General features: G+C 40.4%; 1 long non-coding RNA gene across 1 annotated transcript in view; it reads right to left on the bottom strand.

The window, feature by feature from the left end:
• Positions 1 to 15,064, bottom strand: part of LOC121465764 — a 59,555-nt gene extending 44,491 nt beyond the window's left edge. The window contains exon 1 of the long non-coding RNA XR_005976677.1: positions 15,041 to 15,064. This is a non-coding gene — a long non-coding RNA (uncharacterized LOC121465764). The remainder of the gene's footprint in view (positions 1 to 15,040) is intronic.
• Between the last annotated feature and the right edge of the window lie 5,560 nt (positions 15,065 to 20,624).

Below are 20,624 nucleotides of genomic sequence, written 5' to 3'. Positions count from 1 at the left end.
GCCCTTAGCCAGGAAACACGAGCATTTGCTGGGTGACCTTATTTTGACTTCAGGCTAAAGAGGACCGAGGACATGAGGGTCACAGTCATACCAAAACGCATGTGTTCATATGTATAGTTCCATGTTTATTTGGTTCTCACTAATGGCATTAATCTGTTTGCACGGGAGAGCTATACTTCAGCGGTTATTGAGTAGGGACATGCCACGGGTAGACAGTTTCACTAACATTAACTGCGTTAGTGCAGCGAGGCAAACCTACTTTCAAGCAAGTGGCATGGGTGAGAACTTTCCATTCTTGTGACATTTTCCGGGCCAGTGGACTTGAAATTGTGCCATTCGAAAATAACTCTGGGGTGGGAAGCTCTTTAGGATAATACAGGCACACTTAAGTGAGAATCCGAGGGGAAGCTGATGTGAGCAAGCTGTAATATCACTGGTATAAGAATAGGTGCTGCCAAGGATGAGGCAGATGACAAATGGGCTTGCTGAGGGAAGACTAAGGACATCCCTGAAACCCGGAGGAGGCAGGCCTGAAGCAGCAGGTGCTTGGCTGTAATGAAAGCTCAAACCTTCGAGAGCAGACAGAAGAACGCATGAGCAAGCTGCCTTGCTCCTTGAGGAGGAGGGAGGCGCAGTCAGGGAAGGGCCAGCATTAGGCAGATGAGTATCAAAACACAATAATACACATAGTAATGATAACTGGAAAGAAAGACCGAAGGCCCAGAGCACAAATCAGGAGGGCTGGAAGCAGGAAGTGTGGATCTGGCTGTCTGACTGTAACTCATTGCAGAGGTCATTAAACTTGCCACAGTACCCCAGTGGTGGAAACCTCCTCCCCATTTTCTCCTGATGCCTTTGTCTTCTCCGGCATAAAAATATTTTCCAAACAAACCTGTCTTGAAGCTGTCTCACGGGGATTTGAAGACTTGCTAGGCATAGTTCCAAGAGAGGTGTGTTTGGAAAATATTTTTCCAACAAATATCCAAGTAACTTTTCTCTACAGAATATGAATGGAAAAATCAATTTTCTCATATAATAAATATGATACTAGAAAAACTTTTTTTTAACTTTAGGTGGTTAATAATTCAAACCTACTATAATGAAGAGTTTGGACAAAACAAGAAGAAAACAGTACACCAGTCTCTGTATTATTCACTCAGCAAGAGATACCTGGACTTCTTCTACACTACTGAATATTATTGCAAAAAAAATTAAAAATAAAATTTAAAAGATATGCTTTTCATCTTACTTACACAAATAAAATGCATTATAAAATGCCTTCCTTTAGGGATCCAGAAGAAAAACATAAATAAAATTATGCTTACTTTTATAAGATCTAAGTTGAGGCTCACCACAGTGAAGCATATCTTTAATTCCAGGACTTGGGAGACAGAGGTAAATGGATTTCTGTGAGCTGAGGCCATGTTGATCTAATAATGAGTTCCAAATCAATCAAAGCTACACAGTGAGACCTATCTCCAACAACAAACAAGCAAGCAAACAAACAACAAAATTCCACCTCAGCTGAATATATTTTAACTGTGAAATGAAAATGGCAAACATCAGCTCACTTAAAAGAAAATGATACATTGTCCTTTTAATCCAATTTACTTGTGTGTTAGAGTTATAAATATTACATCCAAAAAGATCAAAAACCTGTCAGGGTGACCATCGGAATAATGGTCAATTCATTGTGAAGAAAACCTCATGACCAACAACAAAGTGAGACAGGCTACTCATGGGATAAAATCCTGACCTCCAGGGAACCTTTAAACCCAGGCTAAGTGAGATAACACAGACCAAGACAGGGACCAACCTGACTTCTCAAACTCTGCCTGCTCAAGGTAAGTCTCCAAACTCGCCCAGGCTACAGTCAACTCTGAAGGAGGGTCGCCTCCCAGTGACTGCTCAGCCACAACCCAGGCTCTTAGCCCGCCCTAGCTCCATGGTGAATGGATGATTCATGTCCTGGCAGTTCCCAGAAGTGTGCTTTAAAGACTCGTGGAGCATCCTTAGGCTGAGATGTACTTGCCTGATGAAGACAAATGTGTTAATCTCCAAGAAGACTGAAACAGCAAAAGTCCTAAAGCAAGAGGTGGTGCGGTCACTAAGACAATGTATGGAGTGATGGGGGAGAGTCTTCTGTTTTGTATTAATTTCATTGGTTAAATAAAGAAAACTGCTTGGCCTGATAGGACAGAAAATTAGGTAGGCAGAGTAAACAGAACAGAATGCTGGGAGAAAGAAGCCGAGTCAGGCAGTCACCATGATTCTCTCACCTGAGACAGACACAGGTTAAGATCTTTTCTGGTAAGCCACCTCGTGGGCTACACAGATTATTAGAAATGGGTTAGGTCAATATGTAAGAGCTAGCCATTAAGAGGCTGGAACTAATGGGCCAGGCAGTGTTTAAAAGAATACAGTTTCTGTGTAATTATTTTGGGGCATAAGCTAGCCATGCCGGCGGCCGGGTGCCAGGGACACAGCCCACGGCTCATATTACTACAATGGAGTTAGGGATAATGTTACTGCTTGATTGTCAGTGTTAGTCTTGTTACAAAGAATATAACAGAGCCCCCGTCATACACAGGAATATTAAGAAGATGGTGGCTGAGTCTGAATTTCATTTAAAGTGTAATGCACTGCTCATAGTGAATTGAATTGAATGAGCAAATTTGATCATTTATTTTTATCAGGTAAGTTAACTTTGATTTTTTTCAAGAAGGATTCATAAATAATGTTTTATTTATTAAAAGCTAAAATGGCATTCCACATAAAAATATTATTTAGTTGTCTAAAAACTACCAAGTGCCAAAAATCCATATTAAATGCTGTATCTTCACAACACAGTTTGCATTTTTCTTCTAAAGAATTTACAGATTAAAGAAAAAGTGTCAAAAGAAACTTTAAAATATTTTGAAGTAAAATATTTCAAGCTAATAAAAATTTTTAGATGAGTTGATTAAATGAAAATAAAAACATCAAGTGTGGAAAACACAAATAATAAAGAGAAAATTTGAGAGAAATTAATAGCATTCAATGTTTACATTTCTAAAGAAAAATAGGGTAAATAATTAAGTCTTCCAAATTAAGATACTATAAAAAGAAGAGCAAATTAATTCCAAGCAAGCAGATATGGGAAATGATAAAAATTAGGGCACGGACCAACGAAATAACAGAAAAAAATGAATGAGGTAAAAGCCTAATTCTAAAAGCACCGCATGTCTAGTTAGACTGACAAGAAAAATTAATACACAAAAATATCACAAGTTAAGTGGCTGCACAGCTGTTAATCCTACAGACACAGAAAGTGTAAATACTCACTGTGAAGCTCTACAGCCATGAATCTGACAATTTAGATGGGATGTGCCAGCTAAATGAATAACATAAACCATGGAACTCATTCAAGACGAAATACACAGCATTCATATCTCTACTTAAGGCAGGAGATTAGCAGTGAACACTCCTGGTAAATGAAAAAAAAATCAACTCATAGGACTTCAAAGTCTACCAAATACTGCTCCAATGCTATCATCTTTTTCAGAAAATTAAAGGTGATAAGAAAACTTCCTATATAGTCTCTAAGGGCCAGCATCATCTCAATCCCAAATCTCAGCAAGGATCTTCAAAGAACAGAAAACATCCCTGCCGCTTGGGAAGTTAAGGCAGAACAACCCCAAGTTCAATGCCTGCCTGGGCTATGGAAGTCAAGACTACCTGTGCAACTCAGTGAGACCCTGTCTCAAAATGCAAAAGGAACGAAAAACAAACAAGCAAAACAAAACCTCAGAAAACTGAAGTCCAACATGGACAGAGATGCAAAATGGAAAAATCTTCAACAAAAAACTGAGAAGCAGATCCAGATGTTTAAAAGGGAAGCGGTGATCAAAATTTCTGTAAGATATGATTCACTATAGGAATCCTGATTCAACACTGAGAGTCAGCGTCTTAGTTAGGGTTAGTATTGTTTTGAAGAGATACAATGACCACATCAACTCCTATAAAGGAAAACATTTAATGTGGGGGCTTACAGTTTCAGAGGTTTTGTCCATTATCCTCATGGTGGGACTTGGTGACATGCAGGCAGACAATAGTTTTGGAGCTGAGAGTCCTACATTTTGATTGGCAGCAACAAGACATGAGCTAAACCACTAGGTGTGGCTTGAGCATATATGAGACCTCAGAGCCACCTCCACAGTAACTCACTTTCTCTAACAGGGCCATACCTACTTCGGCAAAGCCACATCTCCCAATAGTGTCATCCCCCAGGAGCTTATGGGGAGTCAATTACATTCAAACTACCACAGTTGGCGTAATTTTCTGTATTTGACTACTAAGAGAAACGTGCTATACTGTCTCAACTTGAGGGTCTAATGAAATGATTTAGTGGATAGAGAAACTTGTTGCCAAGCCTGGGATCTGATCTTGATCCCCAAGACCCACACGGTGCGTGGAGAGAACAGACTCCTGTAAGTTGTCTTCTAACCTCCATCTGTGTCTCATACATGACGGTGCACATGCCAAACACACAGTAAGTAAATAAAATAAGTAAATACAATAAAATTGTTTTCTAAACCATTAAAATTCTAAATTCATGCATGATAAAAGTTTTTAACAAAATAGAAATAGGATGAGAATTATTTATCATATGTTATTATCATAACAACAAAATCTAGAGCTAACATCATACTCTGGTCCGGAATGTGATGATCTTCCCCTAACATCAAAGCTGAAACAGATTTCTTCCCTCATTGTTACTACCCAATGCGGCACTGAGGTTGCTTTTCTAAGGCCAGTGGGAGACGGGAATGAGAGGTAAACAGTTTAGAAGACCAGATGATCCCTTCCCACAGACAGCAAGGAAGTTCACATGGAAAACTAGAGAATCTGCAACAGAGCTTCTGGAACTATCAAGAGTTCACAGGGTTGCAAGACATGATCAAGAATGAAAGCCAACTATATTCCTACAGACCAGCAGTGAAAAACTGTGATTTCAAACTGAATAGTTCACTCGCAATCACACAGAATATTAAGAGAAAATACTTACAAACACATCTTTTAAAATTTGTGCAGTGTTTATACGATGAAAATTACAAAACACCAGTAGAAGAAGTGATCTAAGTAAATGAAAAGATACAACATATTTATGAGTGAGACAAGTTAACATTGCTAAGTGCTGATTATTTTACAATTTGATCTACAGAGTCAATATGATGTCAATTAGAATAAAAATTCAAATATTTTTGAGGATCTTGACAAACTGCTTCTAAATTTATTTAGAACATCAAAGAAACCAGACTAGCCAGAGTAGAGTTCTGTGTAAGAGCAATGTGGGTCTGGATTCAAGTCTGACTGAAGAGGCACATAATCGACAGAATAGGACGCAGTTAAAGGACAGGACGGAATGTATTTACCACAAGCACAGCAATCAAAGCATATAACTAACTTCTTGCTCAATTGTCAGGGGAAAAGGTCACAAATAATTTCCCAAATAATACAAGTTAGAATAGGCCCCTGAGTTGCTGGATTAGAGTCAAACATAGCAGTATGAATTCATGATTATGCTATCATAGACACAGAAATAAACCTAAATGTACACACTTACAAAGTGTGTGTGTGTGTTTCTGTCTAAGGTCTAAGAGAAATGTACTCCAGTAGCAATGAGCACGTTCACTGTTCAGAGTGTAGTTTCTAAACAGTTGTTTTTCCAGTAAAACAAACCAGAAAACTTATTGGCAAAATGGTGAATCCTACTGTTGCAGCAGGGAACATATGAGATGGACCTAAACAGCTTGTAGTATCTGAAAAAAGAATGATCTAAAATAGAAGAGAGGGAAAGTACAATGAGCATCAAAAGGAATAGAATCCAACATAAAACAGCTCCCAGGGGCTAACACCTTTTGCAACCTGAGCAAATCAGAGTAATTATAGTATTAGATTATCTCTCAAAGAGTAAATGCAAATCGTTTGGATATAAATAATAAACTATATAAGTAAATGAGTGGAGATAAGTATATCTTCCTTAACAAAATAATCTAATTAATAAATGCAAAAAATAATGGTAGCTAAATTGGCCTTGGACATAACTAATCACTGTGAAACACAGTGATGAACACTCAGCTAATGGGCAAAACTTGCAGAGGAGATCTTAACTAACATTAGCAAATTCTTGCTCAAGTCCCTAGGAGCTTCATCCAAGTTCCTCTTAGCTGGAAAGTGGGCTGAACGGCCTGTTTTAAGCAAATGTGGCAAAGGAGAAGTTAAGTTCACAATGGGAAGGGGAGACAGACACCATGCAAACCAAGATCAAAGCAAACATCTCTCAGAGATGTGACGCCAATATAAGGCATCCGCCATCACATAATACAATGAGAATGGCACATATGTCTCTAATATGTCTCTAATGTATTGTCTCTAATCCATCATTTCGGTGTAACCATGAAAAGGTTTTCTAGTAGACTCACATAGAAGGGCATTCTATACAATATCTGACCATTATCAAAGGGGCAAGGGAAGACAAATTGTTGATAAATTACAGTAGATTAGAAGAGATTAAGAAAATATGGATATTAAAAGTAGTGTGTCATATGTATGGGGCCTAAAAGCAGAAAAAGAAATTTGCTTGACATAGGATCATACACCTGTAATCCTATCATTAGGGACACTGAGGCAGAAGAGTCCGGTGGTCAGGGCCTGACTAGAATAGTGAGACATCATCTCACATATTCAACAGTAACAAATTAAATCATTTGAAAAACTAAACTATTAAAATTATAAAGTCCACAATTAACACTATTGTACTTTCACTGCTTTCTGAGTTTTCATGAAAAGATATAAGGAACCCATACCACCTTTACAATTCTGTGAATCCAAAATTACATAAATGAAGATATTTTAAAATATTGCTTACAATTTAATTTCCATGGGTGGTCTAATTAAAAGATATTGTGCTTTCATTTCCAGGATAGTGAACAAATTCTTTATTGTTATCAATGTGACAACCTGTGAACCCAACATGAGCTTGGAAACCAAGAATTAACTATGATTTCTAGTCCTACCCACAACCCAATAGCTGGGGAATCCCTGGGATTCAATTTCCTCAGAATTTCAATGAAGACTTTAGACACCATGAGTCCTATATACCTCTTCAGTCTTCATAGTAAACGGGGATAATGGATTTTCCTAAGCATAAGAACTCAAAATACTTCGTGATATAAAATGTATATATCTCAATCTCATGAATAATAACAAGCTGTCTTAAGAAGACACAGAGATAGTCTTAAAACACTGGCAAGGCAGATCAAGCCACAGAGGACTGAAGCTTAAGGACTCATTGTTCTCTTAGTTGTGAAGTGAACCCAATCTCATTCATTGCCAGCCGGAAGGACATGCTTGGCCACATACAACAGCTCTAGCTAAGAGGACCTGTCTATCCAGCATGCAGGGTGCTCACGCCCATCATCACTTATCAGTGAGAGACACATGATAGTGCACTTGCTCACTCGGTTAGTGATGACTCTTCCACATACACACTGGATTGCTTAATTCTACTATGTTAAATTATGAATCTGTTCACCGTCACATTTTCTATATTAAATCAAGATCAAAAATATCTAAGAAAACTTAGGCTAATTGTCTTCGATACTGTTTTTACTCTTTATTACAATATTTTCGTCTCTTTCTCATAAGCAGTTTGGAGTTACTATGGCTACACAACAGCATCTTCTGAGGTGAGCATACTTTCCCTTCTACATCCACCACTGTCTGGGAGGCCGACCTCCAGCAGCGCGCGATTTTGAGAGGAATCCATGGAGTCAGTGTAAGCTAGACTTTTCTTTCTGAGGGAAGTTTAGGAAAAGAAACACTCACTCTCTTGGTTTATTCTCCTTCTTTATTCCCTGTTCTCTCTCCAACTCACGTCTTCTACAGCTTATATATCCCAACAGAATCTTTCAGACAGCAAAGGAGTGACAGGCAGGTTTCATTCCATTTCTCACATGAATGATTATAGGTAAAAACATGTTTTTCATCTCTCTTACATGATTAAAAACAGAGTTATCCCAATATTGCACATACAATATATCTAGATCATGAGCAAGCAAGAGGCATTTTTCTCTGTCAACTCTTGCATTCGCAGGTTGTGAGCTGTGGTTACAAAGAAAGAATCAATCGTTTCATGATGAAAGGTAATCTTACAAGGAATTTTAAAGGAGACACAAACCTCAACTTTTATACATAAAAACCTGTCAGTCCGCTGAACTGTTAGTCTCCAGGATGCGCACCCATTCATCAACAGCAAAAGTTAAGGTCAGGGATTGGTGCAAGAAATTAATCACCTTTCATTATTAACCAGACTTAGCAAGGAGAGCGAGCAACAGTCAGATCGTTTTGTATTTTCAACCCTAGCCTAATGAGTTAGACAGCTCAGCTATGTGTCCTTGTGATCTAGCTCATTTTCTGTTTTGTTTTTTATCTTAAAACTACTAGCAATGCATCTGGCCCAACCTGAAGTTATTTTGAAGCTTTGTTTTGCCTAATGGCACAAGACTGCCTCTTTTCAGCATGAAGGGAATTAGAACCATCCTGGCTCCTGGACTCAGATGTTTTCCTTTCGTTCTTTAACCTGAGCAGCTCCTAAAGCAGAATTCACAGGCCTTAGCCGTGAAACATATCCTTGTATTTATTGTTATCCATCAAAACTCTGCATAGGCTACTATTATTATTATCAAATTAGACAGGACAGCTTAGGGAGAAGTCCTCTTCTTGACAATCCACAGGTAAAAATGCCCAGTAGAATGGAATGTTTCCAAGAGATAAACACATTTTATTACAGGCAGAGGAGATCTCCCCACATCCTACTCACGCTAGCTAGAGACCAGAGAAACAGAGCTGCAGCCAACACGTGAAGGCACAGCAGAAGCAAAAGACATCCCGGGGTCTGCAATCCCGCGGCCTTGCCTAACTAAGACTGGCCTGTTAGAGAGTTTCCTCCTGGTGGGCTGACACCTGGAACTTCAGTTGCCACCCACTGCTCCTCTGGCATGGCCACTGGCATACGTCTTCAAAGGAAATTTACCAAGAATGACACAGAAACAACGACAAACCCTCTTTCCCTAGAGGTCAGTGTTCTTTGCTATGACGTCAAATGGAACGTTAAACTCACAGGCAGATGTTTGCGTTGGACTTGGAAATCTTGGTGGATCTCAGTGAGTCTGAACTGTAAACATGCCAGATGCCCTCATCCTCATCAAAGCAGGTGCTGATTGGGCAGTTTACTATAGTAATGAGGTGTTGTTGGAGGCTGGCGAGTCACATTGGTAGGCAGCATGAACATTCCTAATGCCGGGTTAAAAAAGAAGCCATGTCTGTGTAGGGTTTTGATAAAAACAACAGCAACCAAACTGACTTGTGTTTTGATGACTTAGGATGAAGCCAAAAACAATGTGCGAATTCTATTTGGGGGGAAGATAGTGTTGATACAGTTTCAAGCATAGAAAACCTACATCAACAAGCTTCTCAAAGTCCTTCACCCAGAATCACTAGTGCACAGATGCATAAAGATTGTGCCGAGATACTGTGAGGCTCTGTGTACGAACGCTCAGTAACATTCATTAGTGAATTCTGCGTCATCTATTGGTAGACACAGCATAAATGGTGATTTCCTAAATTCATCCTCCCTCAGAACCAATCAGTTAACACTCTACTATAAAGAGGACTTCTCTCGTCTGTCTTTTATTGATCGTTTATCTGTCAATATTGACGCAAATACCCCTATGTTAATCATCCCCTTTAGCCTTTTGGCACTTTACACAATAACCAGGGCTGCATTTGAGGAAGATTCTTTCTGCTCCTTATCTTCAAAGCATATTAAGGTTAACATTTTCATGAAGGATTTTTGAAGATGCTTTTAAGCCACATTAAGTAGGTTTTCCAAAATTTCCTTTGCTTTTAGGAAGCAAACCGACACTGCCTTCAGAATATTTTGAGGCAAAAACTATGTTCTTCTGTTTGAACAGAAACGCTAACAAATCTTTTCACTGCTTAGAAAGTCCTGTCTAGACACATTACCCTTTCCCAGCACAAAATCTCTGTTTTGTTCTCTATCTGGGGCTACAGTTAATTACATGAAGAGACAGGCGCTGCGCAGCCTTAAGGCTCTCCCTGCCACCGCAGCGAGGCTGAGCTCTGCTCAACGAGCAGGTAGGCAGTGGAGACAAATGCAGCTTGACAAGGCAGCACATCCGCGCACCTAGGGTTAGCAAACACACAGGCCGCGCTGTGTTCCCAAGCAAAAACAGAGGTGAATCGAGCAGATTGCTTCTGACAGAAACCATATCACAGCCACACTTCCAGAACAAGTCTGTGTGAATGAAATGATACACTTTCTGTTTCCCATCTTCTCCTTTCGCGGGCAGCCAGGATAGCCAAGGTGCATTGAGGGTGACAGCCCGATGCAAGGTGCTTAGCGGGCTCTCCCAAGCTCACTTTCCCTTCGGAGAGATGAAAGAATCAGCCACAGTCCATTGATTTGCACACTGCAGCTATTCTTCTGATCCCAGGGCATTTCCAGGCTCCTAAATACTGGCTTCAGGGCCCAGCAAGTGTGTCCATAGAGCAAACTGGAGACTTGGATAGCCTTTGCAGGGTCAGCAGCCTGTATAAATTAGACTTCTTTAAAGCGCTCTAAGCAATGCTTAGCGGGCTAATTAATTTCCTAAGTGTAATCTCGTGTCTGAACATTATTTAACTTAAAGGCCATCTATGACTTATCCTCAAATATTAACAATACGGAAATTATACAAAATAAAAGCATTTTCTTCACAACTGGAGTTATTAAGAGAGAAAGGAATATTTTTGACTAATACAGAAATAATTATGAAAATATTCCCTCGTTAGTTGCTGTTATGAATTGGATAGTTCTTTTCAAAGTAGAACTAAATTATTTTGATATATTTTAACATTTTATTCATAGGAGATCTTTTTATGCTATATCACAGACTAAATGAATCAAACAATTATGTTGTTCTAAGGTAACTGTTGTTTTCAGGAGTCAAGATGGGAGCAAAGGACGCCTACTATGAGCCCAACTATTGGATGAAAGGCCAGTAATGATAGTCCCCAAAGGAGAGGAGGGGAGTATGACACAGAGAGTTCCATCCTGACCAAATGAACTACATATACATTGAGACCTGCGGTTTACAGGAAGTCGTAGACTGTGATTGATGTGTTTGCCTTAAGCAAGTTTTGGCTATTTCTTCAATTTTCTTGCACAGTCTCCATTTTAACCACACTTGAGTGGTACCACGTGAGAAGGCACAGAAGCGTGCTAGCAAACGTGGGAGGCCAAGGCGGGGACCTGTGGGTTCCCAGCAAGCTCAAGCCATATGGAGGCTGGCCCTGAACTAGCAGCCATCTAACTGTAAATTCTCATCTCCCACTACTATCTTCACTTTGCCATTTGATAGCAGGAGACTCACGCCAACCTGGCCCCTAGGGATTTTCAAACAAGAGCTTTTCCTCCTTTTGTCCCAGTAACTCATGCTTCTCCTCCGGGTCAGGCTGAGATGTCAATCATGGGATCATCTTCTCCCCTGCTGCTTCCCGACTCCCTTTTTACGCTGTGCACCCCATGTTCCTCCTAACCCTGTCCTAATGACACTGTGTTTCTCGTCACTTCCCACCACTGTTTTAGATTTAGAGCCACAGGAATAAATTATAGAGATAAGCACAAATGACAGAACCTTGAGCTTGCATTATTTATTCAAATGCTTCCCGATGTCTCGGGCTCTGGTCTGAAAATCTTTGTGGGCAAGGCTGGCATGAGCATCCACCCAGCAGAGGGGCCATGAAGAGTGGAAGGCAGGGAAAGAGGCACAGCAGGACAGCGTGAAGAAGCCAGCAGCCTGAGTAAGGCTATCCATTGCCATCCATGGATTTAAATAGGGAAGGGACAGACAAGAGCTGTTCTTTAGGCAAAGTAATATTGTGGGAAATGTGTTAAGTGTGGAGAGGTGGTAAGCAATAGAAAACAAAAAAAAATATTCAAGCAGATGGATTTGATTGTCCCATAAATTGACTTTGCTTGAATGAGGGAGGGTAGAGATGGCAACTAGGTTCATTCTTGGCCAGTTTGTGGATGTTGAGAGTGGGAACTTCTGGAGGATTAATAGGTGGGGTTTTAAAATACTGAGATTGGATTTCTTGGGAGTATCAAAGTAAATGTCCAATTGCTTATTGGATAAGCACGACTCCTCCCAAATCCTTTATGAGGTGAATGTCTGAGAGCCATTGTGAATGCTGAAGAAAAACCATACTTATTTTTATGCTCACACAGTCATGAAATGTGCTGTACAGAATTTTGTTCCCAAATAGTTTACAAAATCTTGTCAGTTGTTGCCACATTTGTGTTCAGCATACAGAACATCAAATTGATCTACAAATAAAGGTCACTGAGTCTATAATTTGTGATTCTAAAGAAGCTAAACAAGAAGGTGAACCCAAAGAAAAACATATAGTTATCCTTCTGGCTATGGGAAGTAGACAAAATTGCCGGACAAAAAATTGGGATCTTGGGGGTGGGGTGGGATGGGGGTAAGGGGAGATGGGGAGAGAAAAGTGAGAAGGGGAGGATGGGGGGAACTTGGGGAAACAGGATGATTGGGATAAAGGAAAGTTGGATAGGGGAGCAGGGAAGCACATCTCTTAGTTAAGGGAGCCACCTTAGGGTTGGCAAGAGACTTGAACCTAGAGTGGCTCCCAGGAGCCCAAGGCGATGTCCCCAGTTAGTTCCTTGGGCAGCTGAGGATAGGGAACCTGAAATGATCCTATCCTAGAGCAATACTGATGAATATCTTGAATATCACCATAGAACCTTCATCTGGCGATGGATGGAGATAGAGACAGAGACCCACACTGGAGCACCGGACTGAGCTCCCAAGGTCCCAATGAGGAGCAGAAGGAGGGAGAACATGAGCAAGGAAGTCAGGACCATGAGGGGTGCACCCACCCACTGAGACAGTGGAGCTGATCTATTGGGAGCTCACCAAGGCCAGCTGGACTGTGACTGAAAAAGCATGGGATAAAACCGGACTCTGAACATGGCTAACAATGAGGGCTGATGAGAAGCCAAGGACAATGGCACGGGGTTTTGATCCTACCTCATGTTCTGGCTTTGTGGGAACCTAGCCAGTTTGGATGTTCACCTTCCTAGACATGGATGGAGGGGGGAGGACCTTGGACTTTCCACAGGGCAGGGAACCCTGACTGATCTTTGGACTGGAGAGGGAGGGGGAGAGGAGTGGAGGGAAGGGGAGAAGGGCAGGAGGAGGGGGAGGGAAATGGGAGGCTGGGAGGAGGTGGAAACTTTTTTTTTCTCAAAAAATTTTAAAAAAAAGAAACTAATTTCGAATGTCTGAGTGGAAAGACATGACTTTGATCTGTATGTGTTTGTGGGATGCCATGTCTAGAGGCTGCCAGGACACTCTGTTCTAAAAGTTAGGACTGCAGACCATATCAGCTGCCCAAGCTGAGGTCCCTTCTTCTCCTTTTAGTACAGGTGTAACTGTTAGCATGTGTCTTTCCTACTCTGTGCCTGTTTCCCCATACACGTGAGATACAATAAAACAAATAGCAGTTGGGAAGAACACTCAGTGGGTAGCGTGTCTGCCACACAAGCATGGGTACTGAATTTCAGTCCCCAGCGTATATGGAAAAGCCAGGCATGACACTGCAGAACTGTAACCCCTGCTGAGGAAGTAGAGACAGGCAGATCCTGCACTCTCACTGGCCAGTTGGTCTAGCAAATCAGTGAGCTTTCTCATGGTTAGAGAGCCTGTCTCAAAGAATAATAAGTAAGAGCAATAAAAGAAACCCTGTGTTGACTTCTGACCTCCACAATTAGACACACACACATGCACATGAGTATACAAAATGATAATATCTCCCTCATTGTGGTATTGTATAATTTAAACTAGGTAATATGTGTATAATCTATTAGAAGGGCTCAATAATGCTAATAAGAATTGAATATATGCCTTTCATTTTCCAAACATGTCTAGCATGCCTGGATGAATAATACTTGGTTCTCCCTGAACCTATCATGCTCAGGCATAAATAAAATTATTAAAGCATGGAGACATGTACCTGTGGGACCATCATCCATGAGGCTATTGCAGAGGAACTGTGAGTTCAAGGCCAGCCTGAGCTACAGAGCAAGACTTCCAAAGTCAGAGAGGGGGAGGGAGGGAAAAAGGGAAGTGGCAAAGGAGAGAAGAGGGGATTGAGAGGGAGGAGAGGGAAGAAATACTAAAATATATTTTCTTAGATATCTAATAAAGCTCTTTGTGATATATTAGACATATTTTCAATATAATTAAAATACAAAACTGACTTTCTATTATTTTTCATGCATAAATATATATATGCAACACATATCATATTACATTTATGCTAAATGACATAATTAAAACAACATGTCATTCCTATATAACTTCTTTATTGGACATGTTCTGTTCTTAAAGCAGTTAACTAAACCTTATTCACTCATGTTTTCTCAATGTTGTGTTATTGTTTGTTTTTTGCTGGTTGTCTCATTAAAAAAATTCACCCTTCTAAAGATGCTTTTATTTAAAAGGAAGTACTCAGCTCATGTTGAATGATTGATTTAAGGAAGCTATATGAAAAAACAAACTCGATAAACAGAGAAAACATATCTGACACAATATTAAGACCCTTGTATTTAGCAAGAGGATGTGCAATGTTGTTTTATTAGTGACTGTGTGGTCCACCTCAACACGGCCCCACTAGCTGTCCAGACCTATGTTCCTCTGTGAATTATTCTCCATTTTTTCTGTTCCTTTCCTCACCCATGTAAAACGCAGTACCTTCCAATCTGTCACACTAAAAATACATCTGATCCATCTCCAGCAAGGTTCATGCTATTATCAACAGTCCTTTAATTATCTCAATTCATTTAGATCAACAAAAATAGACTATATTCAGAAAAGCTTGCCAGCAGAAAAAGACTGAAAGGAATACTCACCCGACTTTTATGGTTCAACTCCAAAACATCCCCTAGAGACTCATGCTTTGAATGTTTGTTGTCTTCTGCTGGCGGTGCTATGATACCTTTAGGAGGTGGGGCCTGGCTGAGAAAACAGGTCACTAGGGGTGTCTATTTGAATGCTATTAGCTCTGTTCCAGTTCCTTGTTCCAGCCGATCTCTGCGGCTTGGTTATTGTGTAATAGCTTCATCTGAGATTGAAATATTCCATCCTACGGGAAGTTTCTTAAACAAGAAGGTAGGCAACAAAAAGTAGCACCAGGAAGCCCCCCACCCCCAACTCAACTGGCCAGATTCATTAGCCCCTTTCTGGCAGAGTGAGCTATAAAAAATGAGAATGCTTCTCAGATAAACAAAGCCAAGCTACAGGGAAGACTCTTGAGATCAGGTCAGCTGCCTGGGAAAAAGAGAAACCAGACCAGATACCTGGAAGAGGCTTAGATCAACTGAGTCACCTGTCTTTGAGTCTCTTCTCCTCCTGTAGGCAACCCCTCACCCACTTATGAGTAACCCCAATAATACTCTTTGGTTCACTAATTTGGACTTTGGTGGTATCCATACTTTGGTCTTCTGTCGGTTCCCTATTTGGGGTGAGTAGACGTGTGTGAAGCATCTTCCCAGGGAAGGTCTCATCACACATCACTCACTGGTCCACAGCTGTTTCGGGCTCTCAAGAGGGACAAAGTCACTTCTGGCACCATTCCCCCTCTGTTGTAATGCAGGGACTTCTGTGTAGTCACAAACCTAGCTAGATTTTCCTTCTTGGAACAACTTCTAGTGGGTACTTTCTTACTGTGTTAGAAAAGTGACTAAGAAAATAACTCAGAGAGAATGCATAATCCCCAAAGGGGACAAAACACTGGCCTGTGATGCTGAAATGCAGTAAGTAGTATCAGGTTCAATATAAGGTTTCTCTTACTTACAAACCTTCCCCTCCATCTTCACTTCAACCAAAGACCAAAAAGACTCCCTGAGATCATGGCTACCTAACACAAAGCTCTACAAAACAAATTTTCTTTATCCCTGAACACTTCTGATTACTTCTATCTTTTCTTCTATTCACTTTAAGAGTATACATTGATCCCTCTAAAGAATCTTCCATGTTCATTAGTTTTTTTTTTTAACTTGGCCAACATGTTAGCACAATTCTTCTGAAAGGGGACCCTTGAACCTACTGAGTACTGTTTTTGTTAGGTCAAATCTCTTCATTGCAAACCACTCAGTGTTTCCATTTCAACTCTCTATGATCTGTTTTTCATGCATACTTCCAGAAACCAATCTATTCAATGACATTTATTCTCTTATTTTTCATATTTCTATTGTTCAAAATACAGAATATCACTTATTTCTTGAAACTCAGCTGATTCCACAGAAGCCTGGCTCACTTCACAGTCACCCAGCCCATACAACTCTGTTTGTTCCCTGACTCCCTCCAGGAGTTACTTAGCACTATTACCCCATAAAGGACATAGATATTGTCAGGGCTCTCCTCTGTGTTGATCATTCTTGAATCTCTGACTGCTAAGTCTATCTACTAATAAAAGTGGAGGCTACAGAATCAGATGACCTAAATATACCTACATATTCCATCACATGTTTTAGTTGTATAATCAAAACTGTTGAATATTTCTGTTATTCTAATTCTTTGTTTCAAATGAAAAAAATTAGAATGCATATATCATAAAGTAGCAGTTAGAATTTAATGAAAAAATCTATGTAGTGGACAATATTTTGTCTTAATAATGGTAAACAGTCAATAAATATCAACTTTATCAATAATGATAACAAAGGATAAAATACATTTTTCTTTTTTTGGGGGTTTCTCAATTTTTTTTAAATTTATTTATTTATTAAGGATTTCTGCCTCCTCCCCGCAACCGCTTCCCATTTCCCTCCCCCTCCCCCGATCAAGTCCCCCTCCCTCATCTGCTTGAAGAGCAATCAGGGTTCCCTGACCTGTGGGAAGCCCAAGGACTGCCCACCTCTATCCAGGTCTCATAAGGTGAGCATCCAAACTGCCTAGGTTCCCACAAAGCCAGTACGTGCAGTAGGATCAAAAACCCACTGTGATTGTTCTTGAATTCTCAGTATTCCTCATTATCCGCTATGTTCAGCTAGTCCGGATTTATCCCATGCTTTTTCAGACCTAGGCCAGCTGGCCTTGGTGAGTTCCCAATAGAACATCCCCATTCTCTCAGTGTGTGGGTGCACCCCTCGTGGTCCTGAGTTTTTTGCTCGTGCTCCATCTCCTTCTGCTCCTGATTTGGACCTTGAGATTTCTGTCCGGTGCTCCCATGTGGGTCTCTGTCTCTGTCTCCTTTCATCGCCTGATGAAGGTTAATATTCAGGAGGATGCCTATGTGTTTGTCTTTGGATTCACCTTCTTATTTAGCTTCTCTAGGAACATGAATTATAAGCTCAATGTCCTTTATTTATGGCTAGAAACCAAATATGAGTGACTACATCAGTCCGAACACACTGAACCTGATAGAAGAGAAAGTGGGAAGTACCCTACAACAGATGAGCACAGGAGATCGCTTCCTATGTATAACCCCTGCAGCACAGACATTAAGGGCATCATTGAATAAATGGGACCTCCTGAGGCTGAGAAGCTTCTGTAATGCAAAGGACACTGTCACTAAGACAAAAAGGCAACCCACTGACTGGGAGAAGATCTTCACCAACCCCGCAACTGACAAAGGTCTGATCTCCAAAATATATAAAATACATTTTTCAAACTTACATGAATGTAATGAAAGCCAAGTGTGGTGGTTTGAATGAAAACAGCTCCGATAGGTCCATGGGGAGTGGCATTGTTGGAGGAAGGATGTCGCTGGGGGTGGTCCTTGACGTTTCAGATGCTCTCTCTTTCTGCTGTCTGCCAATCTGGATATAGAACTCAGAACTACTTCTTCAGTGTCACAACTGCCTGTGTGACACCGTGCTTCCAGTCATGACAATATTGGGCTAAACCTCTGAACTTTAAGAAAGCCCAATTAGATGCTTTTCTTGGTAAGAGTTTCCATGGTCATCGCATCTATTCATAGCCATAAAACCCTAAGATATCAAGTGACTAAATATTTTAAGAAAAACTTCACAATCAATCCAAAAAGCTTTGTGCTTTAAAATTAGTGCAGTCTCATTGATTTAAAATCATGGTGTTGCTTTGAGTTGATGATATTATCTCTACTATTCACGTCTAGAAGGCAAGTTTTCACCATTTTGTTATTACACTGATCTCTCTGATACTTATTTTTTATTCTTATCTCCTCCATGATCATCTCTTTCCCATTTATTTTGAAAATCAAAACATAGAACTTAGTGATGAGGGGTGTGTTTGATGCCAGTGAAAAGATCGTCATGGGGCTAGCTTCTAAGTACATACTTTCTTTTTTTTATGTCTTTAATTTTCATGGGCATCTAAAACATGCTTGGCTTTATTACTCTTGAACATATTTTAAAATTCAATGATTATTTAAAATGTTGTGGCCATCTTGTTTAAAAAACACATGTGAAACACATGTGTGTTTAGGAAGAAAGAACAAGACAGAAGACACATTCTTGAGGAACTGGAATACTGAACAAGAAAGATGGAGATTTAGGAAATCACTCACTGATACAGAGGGATTGTGTAGAACTCAGATAATGCAAGAAACTTGATTCCAAAGTAAAATGGACTCAGCAATGAGGCTGTAGCTGATGAGTGATAAATGTGGCTTCCTGACACTTGCCTGTGAAGAGTCTACTGGAAACTGAATGAGAGACCTTTTATGTTACATTCTGACAAACAATTTGTCTGTATTTTGTCCTTGTTCTGGTATCCTGTGACCACTTTTCCTGGAAAGGCACGGATAAGCATCTACTCATCCAGATAGGGAGCCCACCACAAGCAAACATTTGAATGCCCCCGCAGTCAGTCCAACTTGGTTGGACTTGCAGGAATATATGTGAAGAGTCTCTCACAGGAGCAGGAGTGACTCAAAGACAGGTGTATCAACAAAGATCACCAAAGCATGGGTGATAGCTCCCCAAAAATAGACCTGGTGTTTATTACAGTGCAACTGTCTCAACAGATTGAAGAATGTCCTTTCCAGGTGGTTCAGTTGGTTTGGGCCTCTTCTATGCGGCTAAGCTTTCATTTCTTCTAGGCAGTTTGGATGAATTCTGTTTCTTATAAGCTGCTGTACTTTTCTGACATCTTTTCTCGGCAGTCTTTACTGTTTATATATTGTTGAGGAGGGAGGAGCCTAGTGAATCTGTTCAGCTTCAGGAACTTCTGGAAGCAATTTTAAGTTGTTGACTTCCTGTCTTACTGAGTTCTCTGCAGTATCTCACTTTCACCTCCTCTTTATACACATCCTGTCTTAAAACATTTCCTTCCAAAATGGAAGGTTTTAGTCTTAGAGAAAGCTGTTACTCAACAAACACTTGGAGTTTTAGTAAGTCTGAACCTACAAGTTATGAACTTAATAATTTAGTAAAGTCTGTCTCAAGACAGCAAACTGTTTAAGCTGTGGCAATTATTTCTGGCTGTGCTTAGTCTTTACAGTAAGAATGATAATTTTTAAAAAGCAATGAAGAAATATTTGAAAAGACATGCCATTTGGTCAGAAAAGGAGAAAGTTCAGAGTTGTAGATAAGGAGCTTGTGGTTGTTACAGAGACTAGTGTTATTAGAGAGATGTCAGGCATTCTACATCAGGACAATAAGAAATTGCCCATACTTCACCCCAGGGTATAAAATTGTAATCTAATCTAAAAAACTTTCCTTTGAGAAGACAGAGATGTCAGGGTACCCTGCTTGCACAATGCTACCTATGGACACGTTTTCTTAGAGAAAGCCACCAAGCTTTTATAACCATATCACATGATGCTGGTTTTGCAAGCATGCAAAATACATGAGTTATGGAGTCAGGGAAGCTTCACCAAGATCCCAACGATAAGCCTAGAAGGCGGGGTAATATGGGATTCCCCATAGGGGTCCCGTGGGAAGGCAATGTGTGAAGCTGTGAGGACAAAGTTACCATTATACCGGAGACTCCAGGATGCTAGCGATGACAGAATGGGAAATCCGCCAAGGACATGAGAGGAATCAGCCAGAGAGGGAGAGAGCAAGAGCAAGAGAGCGAGAGAGAGTGCAGGTTGCACATGAGAAGGATGCAGGAGTGGACTGTGTAAGACTACTGCAGTCAGCCCACGATACTGTGCATACTGCTATAATTCAATGTTTGTCTTTCTGGGTTTTAGTATTACTGTGGTCTAATTCTTTCTTATTGTTTTCTTGTCCCTACATTTTATTTTTTAAGAAAATTGCGGGGACTTATATATTTTAGTTTTGTGTGTAGGTGTGTTTTGCCTGCACACACATCTGTGTACCAAGTACATGTGTGTGCCCGGTGCTAAGGGAGGCCAAAAGAGAGCATTGGACCCCCTGGAACCAGAGTGACTGGTAGTTGCAAACCAACATGTGGGTGCTGGGAACCTAATACAGTACCTTGGGAAGGACAGCCAGTGCTCTTAGCAGCTGAGCTAGCCCTCCTGCCGCTGTTCTCATTTAGGAGTAT

Source organism: Microtus oregoni, unplaced genomic scaffold (assembly GCF_018167655.1).
Source record: "Microtus oregoni isolate MIOR12 unplaced genomic scaffold, Mior012 000031F_ref0000149, whole genome shotgun sequence".
NCBI lineage: Eukaryota > Metazoa > Chordata > Mammalia > Rodentia > Cricetidae > Microtus > Microtus oregoni.
Note: the sequence above shows the minus strand (reverse complement) of the source record. Positions and strands in the feature narration are given on the sequence as shown.